General features: G+C 35.3%; 1 long non-coding RNA gene across 1 annotated transcript; it reads right to left on the reverse strand.

Moving 5' to 3' along the window:
- Positions 1-242: 242 nt before the first annotated feature.
- LOC147582590 (uncharacterized) lies at positions 243-7,148 on the reverse strand. The gene is made up of 2 exons (XR_015248752.1): positions 7,071-7,148; positions 243-1,139 (listed from the first exon to the last, which is right to left on the reverse strand). It is a non-coding gene; the product is annotated as an uncharacterized LOC147582590 (long non-coding RNA).
- Positions 7,149-7,490: the final 342 nt, after the last annotated feature.

Raw genomic sequence — 7,490 nt, forward strand, 5'->3', positions numbered from 1 at the left:
GAAACAAACCTTCCAGGAACTAAGAAGTGCTTATAGGAAATTTTCAGGAACAAAAGGTTAACATGCCAAGTTAATTACAATAGAACCATAATGGACAATTGGAATTTTAAATTAAAAATACAATATCATCCACATTAGCAGCAAAATGCTGAAATGCTTTAGCGCAAATCCAACAAAATATATACAAGATTGACATGAGGAAAATTATAAACATCTGACAAAATTTCCTGAATAAAAGGAAACATATTTTACGATACTTTATTTTATAGGAATTATAATCAATTCTCTGCATCTACATAACCCAAAAATAGCTTTAGAGAAGGACGTGGGGTTTGGGACAGGAAATGCTCCTTTAGCTACTTGTTTTTATTTTCTTACATTTCCCTCATGCATTAGACTAGATCTACCTGGAGAGCAGACAATATATTCTATCAATCCCTGAGTACTCTGCTGCTAGAAAAGTGCCTGGACCAGACTAAATAAATGTTTATACAAAGAAAAATGAGTATGTATTTGGGGAGATTCTTCAACTCATGAAGAATAGTGTGGCCAAAATAGATGCACTTAAAAGCAAGAGTAGTTGAAATTCCAATGTAAACATGGAAAACAGGATTATACATGCAAAGAATAGAGTGGCCATATCCAATAATATATTCTCTGCTAAACTTCAAAAGTGTGACCATTTTAAAGTCATAGGACGTTTAGTGATCTCAATGGGATTTGAACTAATAGTCTTGGAACACCAGTATCACTGAGTTGTAGGTTACTGTGTGAGTGGAAACACACAATTAATTTGAAGACTAAAAAAATGCCAATATTATAAAGGATTTTGGTGGAGAGAAAACAGATCAATTGAGGCTGAGAGTAGAAATCTACGTTGTGGTAAAGGAACTGAACCATCACAGTGTAACCCTGGGAATTTGTGGATTTAGCTGGCAATGAGCCAGCCTGTTAAAGTGGTAGTGCTGAGGAGTGGCTCTCTTCCCCTAGTGGAAATGTTAGAATATCCCTCAAGCCTGAAGCCTCCAGGAGATGGGCAGCTGTCCTTCCAGTCAGTCCTAGAAACAGCTGGTGCTTCAATCCAGGCAGCTGGGTTCCCCGAGGTCTATTTCCTTACTGCCAAGTTCAGTTTCTCAGGCCTGCAGAATAAGAAGAGAGACCTCTTGATGGCTAGGGGTCCTTGCATCAGAAAGAAACCCAGACTGTGCCCAGCAGATGTCCTGGCCTGGTGTGTATCTCTATGGGATGATGAGAATATGTGGGAAGTGACTTTGGAGTACTTGCATCTCTGCCTCCCTGACCTTGGCCTAGTGAGTTTTCCCTTTTCTCAGTAAAGCATTCCTTAATCCATGTTGCATGGTGGTATGATGTTGAGGAATTTGTTCTGCCTTCTTGCATGACAGATGGTAGCCCTGGAGAGACCCACCTGATACGACATATGTTTAGCCTTCCCTGAGAACTATACTTATCAGATACTGAGTGACATTGTCTCTGCTCTTTTCATCCTTCATCCTACTTCAGGTTGCTATTCTTGCTAGAGTCTGGCAATCTGTGAGCATCTTCCAGGGAATAAACACAAATTCTAACTACAGCTGTGCATGCTTGGGTAAAGAGTGGAGCCTTGCCAGCAGTGTGTAGATGGATACCTGGCCTCCAATAAGATGGAAAACACATATTCTTTCTGTTCTGTTTTTCTTTGAAACTGCCAAATTTCATGGAAGGGGATTTCTGATTAGTGGGCTGTTTAACCAGTCTGTGAATTGAACTGGAACAACTATCCATTTATTTAGTTTAATGAGTGTTATGAAGCACAATATTTTTTACCTTTACGTACCTTTTAGCTATTCTGTCCTTTATGTTTTATTTGGGTAATATAAACATTAACTAGAATATTAAAGAATTGCTACATTTGAGGGGCCTTTGTGGGGGCTCAGTCAGTTAAACATCTGACTCTTGATTTGGGTTCAAGTCATGATCTCAAGGTTGTGAGATTGAGCCCCTTGTGGAGCTCAGCACTGATCATGGAACCTGCTTGGAATTCTCTCTCTCCCTCTCTCTGCCCTTCCCCTGCTTGCAATCTCTCTCTCTCTCTCTCTCACTCTCTCTCAAAATAAATAAACATTAAAAAAAGAAAATTGCTAGATTTAAGACTTAAGAATTTGAGAGAAAATTTATTTCACCACACTGTACAAGAAATACTACTTTATACCAATGTGACCATCATCAACTTTCCTTAACGAGAAAACAATAAAACAGTGACTCCTTTAGAAAATCTACAGATTGGATTTGAAACTTTTGTCTTTCACAATTTAATGGAAATAATACACTTCTCTCTTTGATCACTCATGGATTACTTAGCCCTTTTTTGTTAGTCTTTGAAAATCCTTCCATGTAATTTCCATTATGTTCTTAATACCTTTAGACATTAAAGAGATTAAAAGAAAGAAATGATTTTTTTTCTCTCTTCTCTGTATCATACATATTAAATTGTTTGGGAGTAGCTTAAGGAAAAATAATTGGGAGAGGCTACATTTACCAGAGTTAAATAACTTGGCCATGATGTAATTTCCAACAGTGGAACTATTCAAACATTTGTCATATTTGACTATTTGTTACAACTGCAAGTTGGCTTATTTAAAAAAAATAGAAAGATATATAACCCAGCAATAAGATGAACTCCCCCAAAAGATGTTTTTATTCCCTGTAGGGAGAGGGAGAAAAACATCAGATAATGTTATCAGAGTTCTAAGAAGATTGTCATTCATATTTGGTTTCTAAATTCAAGATATCAACTCTGCAAATTAAATATATACCAAGTAAAATCGATTTTCTATATTTAGAAAAAATATAAATTTAGTTTACTTTAATAAATTTCAAAGTAAGTGACCTCCTCCTTTCAAAGGAGGAGGCTTTGCTGGTTTCCTGGCTTTCTTTTTGTTTTTCCTCCTCTACTCTTCTCTCATTTTGCATATACATTTTTTTCTTCTGCTTTCTCTTTGCCTTTTGTGTTATCCTAGTTAATACACCATTTTACCAGAAATTGACCACACAGACTCTCCTATTTTTTTTTTATTATTTCAAAACCAAAGTAAATTATGTTCTAAAGTGTTTTATAGCAAAACTGAAAGAGCATCTATGTTGATCTTATCTAAGGCAATTGATCACTCAAATTTCATTGCCCAAACTAAGTTAAATAACAACATAAACTACTTTTCAAAAATATGTGGATAAAGGCTAATGCCATTTTATATTAACTTTTTTGTTATGTTTAATATAATATTATTATATTTGTATTATTTGTATTAATTGTATATTTGTATTAATTAATTAAATGTATATATTAATTGTATATTTGTATTAATATTATTATATTATGTTTGTATTATGCACAAACATATATACAAATCCTTAAATGTATGCTCAATGAACATTTACAAAGCGAATCACAAACCAGCACCTCAGGAGACACTATTTTCTCTCCCAGGATACATCCCCACCTCTTCCCAAAGGTAAATTCAGTCTCTGCTTTGCTTGTATTGAATTAACTTTGCTAGCTTTTGTAATTTATAAAATTGAAGTCATAAGGTATGTATTCTTTTATGTCTTGATTCTTTCATTCAATATTATGCTTGCATAAGATTCATCAGTGTTGGTGTGTGTAACAGTAGTTCCCTCACTTTTTTTGCTGTATAGTATTTCATTTTATAATATATGACAGTTTACATATTCATTCTATTGCTAATGCATATTTTGGATATCTTTAGTGTGGAGCTATTGCAAAGGTATGTAGACATTTCTACTGAATAAACTTCTAGGAGTAGAATTGTTGGTTCATGGGGAATGCATAGGTTCATTTACTTGATATTGCCAACAGCTTTACAATTGATTTTACTAATTTTCACAGCAAACTACCAAGATATGACAAAGCAAGTGTTTTATGTTCTCACCAACACTGAATACTTGATATTTCTATGATTTTAATTTTAGCTACTGTTTTGTTTTTGTTTTTGTATTTGTTGTGTAGTGGTGTTGCATTGTTGTTTTGGTTCATGTTTCCTTAATAACTGATGAGATTGAGCACTTTTTTAAATGTTTGTTGGCCATTTGGATATCTTGCCCATCTAAGTTCTTGTTTAATTCTTTGCCCATTTTTTATAAAACACTTATTTTATTCTTTTTTATTTTATTCTTTTACTATTATTTTAATGTTTATCTATTTTTGAGAGAGAGAGATTGCTTGCGAAGGGGAGGGGCAGAGAGAGAGAGAGACACAGAATCAAAAGCAGGCTCCAGATTCCAAGCTGTCAACACACAGCCTGATACAGGTCTTGGACCCTCGAACCGTGAGTTCATGACTCGAGCCAAAGTCAAATGTTTAACTGACTGAGCCACCCAGGCGCCCTTCTTATTCTTTTTTAAAATCAATCTGTAATTATTTTAAATTCTGAATATGAGTCTTTAATATATATTACAAATATCTTCTTTCATTTTGTGGATTGCATTTTAACCTTTTTAATGGTATATTTTGATGAACAAGAGTTCTTAACTAAGTCCAATTAATCGATATTTTTTATGGTAGTACTTTGTGTGTCCTACTTCAGGAAACTTTCCCTATCTCAAGGTTGTGGAGATATATTTTATCTTCTAATTTTATATCAATTTTGTTTTGCTTTCCACCTTTAAATATAAATTAACAAGGAAATTATTTTTTATATGGATGATACTAGTAGTGGTCAAGATTCTTAACTAATTAATTAATTAGTTTAAGATTCATTTTTTAAATACATTAATACACTTTGTACTTAAGAGAAGTTTTAGGCTTACAGAAAAATTGAGTAGATAGAACAGAGTCTCCATATATCCCCTTCTCCAAGCTCTCTAGATTCCTCATGTTACTGACATCTTTTACTGGAGTAGCACATTTGTTACAATTGATAAGCCAATGAAATACTGAAATAATATAATTACTACAATAATGCAATACTATTAACTAAGGTCTATGATTTATATTGTTGGGTTTCTCTCCCTCTGCCCCTCCCTGGCTTGCATTCTCTCTCTCTCTCTCTCTCTCTCTCTCTCTCTCTCTCCCTCTCTCTCTCATTCCCTCTCTGAAAAAATTAAAATAAATGTAAAATTTTTTTCAAATATTTTAAAAAATTGTGTGTAACCAAGATAGATGGATACTTCATCTTAGTATAAAATCCAGATAAATGTGGTGAGATTATTGTAGAGGATTGGTGACTAGCAGAGTCTGTATTTTGAGAATTATTATAAGAATAACAGTAATTAGTGACACAGAATAGCTGATCCAAGTGTTTTTTTTTTTTTTTTACATTTTTAACATTTATTTATTTTTGAGAGACAGAGCACAAGTGAGGGAAGGGCAGAGAGACACAGAATCTGGAGCAGTCTCCAGGCTCTGAGCTGTCAGCACAGAGCCTGATGTGGGGCTCAAACTCACAAACCAGGATCATGACCTGAGCCGAAGTTGGCAGCTTAACATACTGAGCCACTCAGGTGCCCCAGGCTGAAATGTTCTGAATGGAACTTTTGCATATAATTGATTTAATCTGAATTGTTTCAGGACATAAAGGAAAAGAGGTGTTCTGATTAGGTTTTCATTTTGAATCTTATTGGCATAGAACCCAAAAGAATTGTGGATCTTCATCAAGAAAAGCTAAAAGGTAAAAATTTATCTCTGAGATCAGAGTAGATGTTCACATCATGACATCAGATTTTAACATCCTAATACTGGTATTCTTTCAAATTTTTAATTACCTTCCAAACATCTGGATGCTTACCATCTGTCATGAGCAATGTACAGATCAGGGTTTCTTAAGAACATCACTATTAACATTTTGACTATTGACCTATTGACAGAAAATTCCCTGTGAATTATAGAATGTTTAACCTCTATCCATTAGATTCCAATAGCTTCTTCTACCCCCGACCTGTAACAAAGAAAATATCTCCAGATAGTGCCAAATGTCCCCTGAAGGGCAAATTTACTATTGCTTGAAAACCGCTGGTATAGATTTAGGCTTAATGGAATCTGTGTATCTGAAAATTGTCTTTGATTATTTGTTTTTAAGTGAAAAATGCCTCTGCTGTTGATCAGGGAAAGACTTGCAGTTATGTTTTTAGATTTAATGTTGCCAGCTGGGCTCCATGGTAACCCCATTTTCTTATCTAGATATACCAACATGTGAGATATATGGCCTCTTAGACTTTCTACTACATGGCTCTTTTCAGAAATGTTTTAAAAATGAGTCTCAATAGGTTTGTGGTTTATAAATACTTTGTAGCTGACGAACTTACATTCAATCTAGACATCTTTGGAGATGAGAAGTAGAAAGGAGGGGTGAGAGGTTCAGGGAGCAGTTCTCAATCCCAAATTAGAAAAATACTTTTACGAATAAAACTTTCAGATATATATCCAACCTTTGATATTAACATAAAATTCCTTGAATAAATGAATTTTCCTAACTCATAATTTGCCTTTATGATTAATAAATTGTTCCTTTTTTTCCATTAATGTAGCTTTTTTATTTAAAGATTCTATTATTTCAAAATGCTACCCTTCTCTTGTTTAACATTTATAATCCAGTTCTTCATTGAAGGAAATATTTCATTAATTTTGCATCTGAAACATATGTACTATCCTGGGTCTATTTATGAGTTCCTTCTACTACTTAATCATAATTGGCTGAAATATTTTTATAAAATTGCATTCAGGTTGAGTTTGACAAGGCTGTGAATTACAGAACAGTTGTTTTTGATCTAAACAATTGTCAGTCTATGGAAATCAAGCACAGCTTGAGGCCAACTTGTATGAGAAGGTTAATGCTCAGACCCTTAACTGTGTGGACTTTTCTTACTCAGACATTCCTGGTGTGACAAGTAAAGACAGTTGCCAGTAATCTCAGCAGGCCCTTAGCAAACACTTCTCTGGAGCATAGAATTTTCCTCAGCATTTAGCCCATCTGAGAGAAGAGTCTGAAAAGCCCTTAAAATCCACCTTTCATTTTAAACATTAGTTGGCTGATGCTTACATAGGATAAATGACTCACTCATAGTGTCACAGCTGGTAGAACTAACAAGGTCAGAATTTGTATTTTCTGTGTTTCTGATTCCCAGTCCATGTCTATGAAAGGGCGGGCCTACGCCGGCTGACTCCATCTTGTTCTGTGTCCTTCACCTTGACCACACCTCCCCTTGAGTAAAACCCCCCTCACCTGCCTAACAGGACTCGGACCCTTCCCCAGGACCCTTCCCCAGCCAATCGGCTGAGGCCATAGCCATTACCTCACCAACTGCCCCTAGGCCCCAATAAAACCTTTGTCCTTTTGAAACTCGCTCTCTTTCCCTGGTGTCTCACCGCTGCGTCGGTGCAGGTAGGGGATTGAGCTCGAGCTAGCTCGAATAAAGGCTCTTTGCTTTTGCATCGGACTCGGCTCCCTAGTGGTCTTTGGGGATCACGAATTCTGGGC

This window comes from Puma concolor, chromosome A3 (assembly GCF_028749965.1).
Source record: "Puma concolor isolate L17-30 chromosome A3, mPumCon1.1.hap2, whole genome shotgun sequence".
NCBI lineage: Eukaryota > Metazoa > Chordata > Mammalia > Carnivora > Felidae > Puma > Puma concolor.